This window comes from Nanorana parkeri, unplaced genomic scaffold (assembly GCF_000935625.1).
Source record: "Nanorana parkeri isolate BGI_ZX_2015 unplaced genomic scaffold, ASM93562v1 scaffold2790, whole genome shotgun sequence".
NCBI lineage: Eukaryota > Metazoa > Chordata > Amphibia > Anura > Dicroglossidae > Nanorana > Nanorana parkeri.
In genome coordinates this window covers 93677-102767 of record NW_017309058.1, presented here as the reverse complement: position 1 = coordinate 102767, position 9091 = coordinate 93677, and positions in this window count along the sequence as shown.

Sequence of the window (9091 nt, the reverse complement as noted above, 5' to 3'; positions counted from 1 at the left end):
CTCCGCTCTGCTTTGACTCTCAGACACCCGATATTAAGGTATCGGGTGTCTGAAAAAGGTTAACCCTTTCATTAATGAATGCCTCTGTAGTAAGGGCATCCATTAATGAATGTTAAAAGCTGATTCTCAGCGATTAACAGCCCTCTATAGCAGCAAATAACTCGTCACGTACAGTGTACGTCTCCCGTCACGAAGGGGTTAAAGGAAGTGTCCCACATTTGGAACCGAATCCCTCTGCCACTCTTTCCTCCTTAGTTGTCCCTTTTTTGATCTGATGTACAGACATCTATAAATCATGTATTATTTAACTTCCAAAAATGTATTCTGCACTAAAGCCTTTATTATATCTCTTAATCATCTTGTTTGCTATTTGGAAAAGCCAGTAAAAAGCAAAAGGTAATGGCGTTAAAAAAAAAAAATGGGTTTAAGCAATTATTTTTGGCATATACATTCTTAATGGTTTGCGTAACTGTGGGTGTGGCAGGGTTGTGTCAGTTGCCTATATATATTGTGCTGGAAAGTGCCATCTTTCTCATTTCAGATAGTTCCCAGATAGCAAGGATAACTTGCTACAAACTTGTGGCGGGGTGAAATTGTAATTTTGTTAACTTGCTGCACATATTCCTGGCAAGTTGTAGACTTGCAGAACACTTGAAGCACAAGTTCTAGTTGACACTTTTTGAATTTGTAGCAAATTTGCTTGGCAAGTCTACAGCAAGAGTCCTGCAAGTCCTAGCAAGAGCTCTGCAAGCTCGCTGGTCTGGAGACTTGCAAGCAGACTTGATTTAATTGTGCAACAAAATTGTGAAGCTTGCCAAGTCTGCAATAGTTTAGCAAGTCATTTTCAAACTTGCAGCTCAATTGCTTGCTATCTGGGTTGGGAGGTATGCAAATCTGTTTTTTCAAATGTACTCTTGCTGACTTTCATGTAATAAGAAAAATACTTGGTTACCAATTACAAGACAATAATTTTTCTATCTTTCTAGAACAAAGTTTATATTGCACAGATAACCCATTCACTACTGGGTAACACCATGTTTATTCAAATGCATACCCATTGTCATCACTATTATAAGGAATATAAGAATTATTAATTAATTAATTATGTTTGTGCTAGGGTTGCACCCATACCGTTTTTTCGGTATCGAGTACGAGTACTGATATTTTGCTTCTGGTACTTGCTTATATGGAGTACCGATACCGGTGCTTCAGCTGGCATAGAGCCGGCTTCCCGGGCCATTTTCCATTCGCCGCCCTCTATTCATAAACGATATAGATGTTGGAATAGATAGCTCAATCTCACTGTTTGCTGATGCACTAAGCTATGTAGGGCAATAACTTCAAAACAAGACATGAAATCACTGCATCAAGTGGGCTGCAACATGGAAGAGACGGTTTAACTTTGAGAAATGCAAAGTTATGCACATGGGAGCTAAGAACATGCATGCAAATTACTATCCAGGAGGTGCTCCTCTGGAGAAGTTAGGGTTGGAGAAAAATCTGGGGGTCAAAGACTCAACAATAGCATGCAATGTCAAGCAGCAGCTAGCAAAGTGAGGGAAATACTATCCTGCATTAATAGAGGGATTTTTGCAAGAGATAAAAACATAATTCTACAACTTTTTAAATAGTTACATAGTTAGTCAGGTTGAAAAAAGCCACATGTCCATCGAGTTTAACGATCACTGGTTCGGGCTCACCTTGAGTACATGGTTCAGTTTAGGTCACCAATTCTCAGGAAAGATGTCCTCGAACTTGATGGGGTTCAGAGAAGGACAACAAAATTAATAAAGGGGATGGAAGGCTTAAGTTATGAAAATCACCTACAGAAATTAAACTTGTTCTCCTTAAAGAAGAGACTTTTAAAGTGACTCTAAACTCAGGAGTTAAATCTCAAAAATGCATTCAAATACGTTAATCTTAACAAAAATGTATCTTATTTGTGCATCAGTCCAGGTTTTTTGCATGCTGGCTGGTGAGTGTGCTGGGAAAATTTTTTGCTGTTGTACTGTATAAAGCCCTTCCATATGCACGTTGCTTTAAAGCTGGTTATGAGTTGATGAGTGCATTTGCCATTTGTTTTGCCTGACTAATTTGGTGTAGTGACACACTGGGGGCCTCAGCTGCTGTTGTGATGTGCGGGGTCCCTTGTGTGTCCATGTGCCTTTAAGGAGGTTGGGCTGCCTCTGGGCGAACCTGCACCAAATTTTATCTCTTGCTACATGTGCTCCAAGATGGAGACTCTCATAGGTTAGAGTTAGCACCGCACTACACAGAGGGGCCTTGACGAGACAGCGCGGCTTTCACATATTCTGCAGTAGACGTGTATCTAAAACCGGTGTCCGAGTGTCACCCCACCGAGACGTCATCGCGCACGCGCGGCAGTATTCTAATACCTGCCGGCGGCCATCTTGGTGATGGACGCCGGCAGACAGAGGAGGAGACAGCCACCTTGCGGGATAAGGTATGCCTCCGGGTCCCTTCCTCTCTCCTGATACTGTCGGGCGTCAATGTATCAGGAGAGAGGCGTCCTCTCTCCTGATACTGTCGGGCGTCCATGACCGAGCGCCCGACTTTTCAGAGGGGGGTGACACCAAAATGACTAAGTCATTTTGGTGTCACCCCTCCAATGGTGTCACCCGGGTGCGGGCTGCACCCCCCTTGTGACGCCACTGCGTGCAGGGCTGGTGAGCATTGGGGGCGTACAGCCGGGTACTCCTATAGAGAAGGACGGTGGCTGCGTACTAATCACATGCAGCGATACGGCCGTGCACGCAGCACGAAGGTGTACTTGCCGGCCTTTTCTAGTGTGAATGAGGGCTAAAGGGTATACAGGGATATGTGAACTATTAGTGACTTGTATATATACACACACATATACACATATAGGTTGAACTGGATGGACCTGTGCAATTAGTCAAGCTTGCCAGCTATGCTACTATCGTAACGAAAATGTATCCCAATTTAGGTAATGAATGCAATACTTCCGCTTGCAGAACTCGTTAGAATATTTAGCACAGTTCAAAATGCTTGCTCATCAAAAGTCCGTGAAGCAGAAGACTGTGAAAACAGGAATACTGGTTAGCTAATTTATCATTGTGGGTTACAGAAACTTGGTCTCTGTCTAGGTATAGTGTCTCCATCCATGTCTTAGAGCTGCAATACCAAAATAGCCCTGTAGGTGTCCCTTTTTGACTACGAATCAGTTACTCCTGAGTGATTGTGTAGCTGACTGTGCAATTTAGAATCTAATAATGTAACCTGGACAAAAATAGAGGTCAAATATAAAAAAAACAATCCAGTTCCTGCAAGATGCTTTTTTTTTTTCTCGTGTAAAATGCCAAAGGTGGTTTTAGTCATTTGAACATAGCAATTAGCTGACTATGTAAAACCCCTAGCACAGCAAAATCAGAAAACAAAATCTGAAAAAACATGCACAAATACTAAAAGTTCCATGAAGTACCATTCGCACTGATGAGAACCTTGTCATGATTTTCTGTTCTACACTGTACCTTTTGACTTTTTATATGATATGAAAGTTACAATGTCTTAGTGAATTAAAATAAAGTCTTTCGGAAAATTAATCTTTCTCGAAAGCTTTTGTTATTAAACCCATCATTCTTGCAGCTGTTTATTTTGTTGTTTATCCACCGTGACCACGATCCTTAAGCTGTATATCCACTTTTGCAGCTAAATTGAAAAAAAGCCTCATTCACATGGGGTGTGTTGCTCCGCACAGCATGAAGGACCCAGAGCTGCAGGAAGTATAGTGCGGGCAGCTCATTTAACTCTATGTAGACACGGAAGCTGTGTTACAAAACACATGCTGTTTCCCGCAGCTCCAAGTTTCGACAGCCACACACAGATAGTGTATGGACCTGTATGCATCATGTCTGCGTCAGAGGCCTTACACTGTCTGTGTGCGGTTGTCAAAACTCAGAGCTGCGGAGAGCAGCATGTGAGGGTGCACAGAACCTGCATCTTCATGGAGTTACATGAGCTTCCCGTACACTTTTTCTGGGAACATCAAGAACCAGCCCTTCATGCTGTGTGGAGCAACATGCCCCGTTTACATGAGGCCTAACACCTATTTTATATTTGCTACATGTTCCCATTCACAAGGTATAACTTACAAACAAAATTGAAAACTTGCTACTTACATATTATGTACTCTTTTGTGAAAGAAAAGTTTTTCTCTGAACTGATTTTTACTCTGGAATACAAGGGGGTGGAGAGGTTATTGTTAATAAATGTAATCCTGTCTATACTGTGCTGGCAGATCTCATTATCAGTTGTAAACTAGATTTGAACATTGTCTGTCCTAACAAAGGGTTAAAGATCTAGAAGCATTGTGTGGTAACAGGAGGAAGTCACACATATGGGGTTTTCTCCTCAAATTTGACTGCAAAACTGGAAATACACTTTAAATGATCACTTATATTACTAGCTAGGATGTGGAGTAGAAAACACCACAGATTAACTATTCCTTAACGTCAAAAATAAAAATCAGGTCCTTCAGATAAAATCTCTTCTCTAGAGGGTTTGTGGCACCGCAAGGTGAAATTAGAAAACAAAAATGTGAGGAATTTAAAGCTGCCTACCAAAAAAAAAAAAGAATCCCAATTATTTTGTACATTGGATTTATAATTTACTGTAAATAAGGCCAGGCAATCCACCTCGCTTTAAAGTAGTGGCTGTGCGATGATTGCATTACCTTTGTTCCCCCTCATCATTCTGTGAAAAGTCTTTCTTGCAAAGGCTTCTTACTCTACCAGATTATCCACAATGAATCAGTTTGTTTATCAATAACTTCCATTCATTTATTATTTCTAGTGTTAAATGAGAGCATGATGAGCACTCCGTGAATAATCAATAGGTTAGGCGTGCATTACAAGCCATTGAAAAATTGAAAAAAGACAAGCCGAGACAAGTGGACTTTTTAATGTTTCTGATTTCACTCTCTACTATGACCCCTCTTTCTATAGGCGCTATTACCATATAATTAGAATTTGGTTCTGTGCCTCAGATACCCTTGTGAGAAGTCCATTGCTTCTCACCCTTCCTGCAGTAGGCAGTGCAGTGTAGTGTGTACAGATGGTGAATATTTTCTGGTATTAGACTCTAGAAGTTGCAGTGCCGTACGTACACTGTGGGTTGCAAGAAAAGACTTCGCCATGAGTTTGCATCTTTTCTGTGCTCCTCTCAGCTGATTAGACCAAAATGTATCCAATAGACTTTAATTCTTTGTTTTACATACTTCAAAGACAGCTGCATTGACCACAGTCCATTCCAATTGCAACACCAATCTTACTCTCGCAGTTGCCAGTCCTTGGTGCTGCTAAATAGCTCTGTTAACACTGAGGAATGCAGTGTGCTGTTCAGGACCGCATAAACACTTTTCCTGGTCACTTAGTGTATAGACTTTAAAAAAAACAAACAGGTGTGGCATAAACAACTCCTAGAATCCCATTACCTCAAAACAGACAAGTGTGAATAAGCCCTTAGAGGTGATTTTACACTTGAAGTTATAATGCAGGGTGTCATATATGTATGACGTTCCACAATCTTGCATATTTAGACACCATTGGTTAACAGCACCTAAACTTTACTTCATGAAAACGCACCTCACGTAGAGATCCTAATCTTAGTTATGTAACTGGTTCACATGTATGTGTGACAGTTTTGTATGTTTATAAAGGGAAACAACAAGGCCCATTCACACCTATAGTACATGCATTACGCACATAAATCAACAAAATCTAAAATTCCTTGCTACATAAAATAAAAAAAGCAAATTTACTTTGTTAGCCTGTTTACCAAGGCAATATTCAGCCTTTCCAACAAATGACACTAGGGGGCACAGATTCACAAGTAATAAGTCAGAGTAAGGCCGTGCATAAAATTTACTATATGTAGAAATAAATACATTTAACATGTATTTATAAATCTACATAAAGGAACTGACTGGAAACCAATTAAAAATATATAAAAGAAAGCATGGATAAATAACTTTGAATTAACATAATGATGTACCATGCTGCAAAATCATCTACTTCTGAAGCAATAGATGTAGAGATTGTGAAGTTTGGTGTCTGCAAAGGAGTTGCCTTGTTTTATGACATCACATCTGCCTAAATCTACTGGGCTACCATTAGAGCAATAAAACTTCAGAGTCAGCATCCATCTCTCTACCACTCTCTGCCATTGGTCACACACATTGGTCAAGCTGGCATTACCTGTGATCTTGGTAGACTTCTCCCACTTCAACCTCCATTACAATTTCTTAACACTGTGATTGTGCTCATATGTATTTTATTATGTGTATTTAAGTTTGCAATCTGACTGAAAACCATATTAGAGCCCAAATAGCAAGAACATCATACTGATAGCAGGTGTACACAAAGAATACATAGTACCAATCAGGAGATTTTGAGGTAATCCTTGGAACATGCAGTATATGGGCAAAAATGCCTACAAAAGCAAATAAACATCTGGATAATGCCATATTTTGTATGGCAGATGTATGAATAAATGCCCCATTCACTAAACAGCATGTAAAGAGGTAAATGGAGGTACCAGCTTGTTGATACTGGATGTGCATACCAACGGGTTTCTAGCAGAGCATCACAATCAGATGACACAGGGTAAATGCTTTTTTTCCCCAATAGCTTTTTATTTTACTTATTGCAGAAACAGGTTAAATCCTATTAATCTGTTGAATAAAAGCATATAGTTAATGGTTAAAGCCTTCGGCCTAACTGAAGTCACTGAAACAGAAATTCTGTTGGACAAACATTGTGACAACCTCAACTTTCACTGTCTTGCCTCCACGTACCTGTTATAGTTGCAGTTGTGTAATGTATCTAAATAGGAAAGTGCATCCCAGCCCCAAAGTTTGACCTTGCTGCCCAGTGCACTTTGTATTCTAACAGATCTGCTCAGGCACACCCCCTTCTCTTCCTCAGCACTACAAGAGGACACTGTTGTGGGGTGTGAATATTACTCCAGCATAAAGAACTTGGGTAAAAGGTGGAACTAGAATTGATTCTGCACTGGGTGTCTTCTGTTCTTGATTAGTATCTATACTATGCCACTGATTTGTACCAGGTGTCTCTTAGCTGCATTCTGTATTACTCTTATTAGCCTTTGATAGTTGTTGCATATCTTATTTTTTAAAATAGGTTGATAGGTTGGAGGCTTTCGAGGAGGTCTCTGTGTCTAGGTGAAACAGTGTTAAGCTAATTTTTAACATATCTTGTAAATATGTGACGTCACGGTCGGCTCCACCCAGTTGTTATTATTTAATCACAGATCAGCGTCCCCAGTTCATTTGGGGACGCTGATCTGTCATTACAACTGAGCAGAGCGAGCCGTCAGTTCATGGCTGGCTTCGCCCAGCTGTCATTTGCAGGGCGAACGGCCAGCATATGCCTTCGGCTCAGCTGAGCAACTCGGCTGCCTTTTGCTGCTCTATGGGCTATTGTGCATAGCCTGTACATCAGCCCTTCAGTTCGACTGAACCAAAGGGCTCCGGCGGGCGAAAATTTCCAAAGGATCAGCCGAAGCTACGGCTGTATCCTTCAGCTCAATAGTGAATAACCCCCATAATCTTAGCACAGGAATCTTGCTAAGGGTGTCAAAGGTTTTATGGCTATAGGTGCCAGTCATGGAGATTTGGCCCTGTGTTCAGTTATTATACAGTGCCCAAGTTATTGACCAGCAGGTGGATCAGCGGCCTTCTACAGATAAGGGAACATCAGCTGAAAATGGCTGAGTTGAGCAACTGTCATATCATGTCTATGGCTAGTTGGTGTGCATCAACAGTAAAAGAGAGAACTTCAGGGCATCTAATCTATGGACCTAAACAAAGCTAATTGTGCATCATTTTCTAAAAGGAACTATTCTCAGGCAAATGTCTGCTAGTACTTAAGATAAACATAAAAGTGATGATGTTACTATTATTTAATACACCATATTACTTCTCTTTGTATGTCCTTGTCTTTGAGCCTCATGCAAGCTGATTATGTTACCTTAAAACGATCATAACCATAGACAATTCAAACTGAGCATATGATTAAAACAATGCGTAAGCAAATGTTACCTTCAGTGAAATTGATCCTTTGATGAAGAGCTGGATTGTGACCAAACAGGGCCCTAGGCACCGTATTAGCTTTGGCCCTGTCCTCTAAGCCTCCTTCCATATGAACACTCTGTTGACATATTCCATTAATATAAGAAAATACCAAACAAGTGTTGTCGCCTCAAAGAAGGTTTCTGCATTATATGTTACTCTCTGATGAAATGTAAACAATTTTTCCTTCTGTATTACTTTGTTGTACCTTAAGGGCCCATTTATACTGTATCTTTGTGCTGCACTGCATTGAATTGTGTTGTGCATTGAATGTTGTGCATTGAATTAAGGCAGCACATTGTACCACAATGCACACACAATCATACATGCAACATTTTTTTGCACTGCAGCACATGACAGCACGCATGCATAGGTGTGGAAGAGCCTTAAAGTGGAATTAAACTCCACTGCCGGCACCCTGGGTTTTTGCCATAATGTGTAAGTATTCACAGCATCTTGCATATGGCTTACCTGAAAAGCGCCCCCACTTCAGTTCTGTGACAGCCGCAATGTCCGTTGTGCCCCATCGTTGCCACTGATTTCTTAGCCCAGTCTTCATCTGTGTTCGGCGTCTTTGGTCATCATCTTGATTGGCCAGCTTTGGGTGCTGTAACTCCCGCACATAGTCATACCTCCCAACAGGCCCTCGTTTGGAGGGACTCTTCCTCATTTACCGTATTTTTCCATCTATAAGACGCCCCCATGTATAAGACGCCCCCAACTTTTCTTACCCAAAATTCAGAAATCAATATTTTAAAATGATATAATTCATCACACTTACCTCTAAGTCAATCACGTTATGCTCCAACATTACAGCTCTGGCACTGGCTACTCGCTCTCCCCGGCAGCAGCTGACATCGGGTACAAAAGATTTATGATCGGATTACAGAGACAAGATAGGTTTTGCTCCAGTCGTGGATCTTTTGTGCCTGGCGTCAGCTGTTGCTGGGGAGAGCGGAT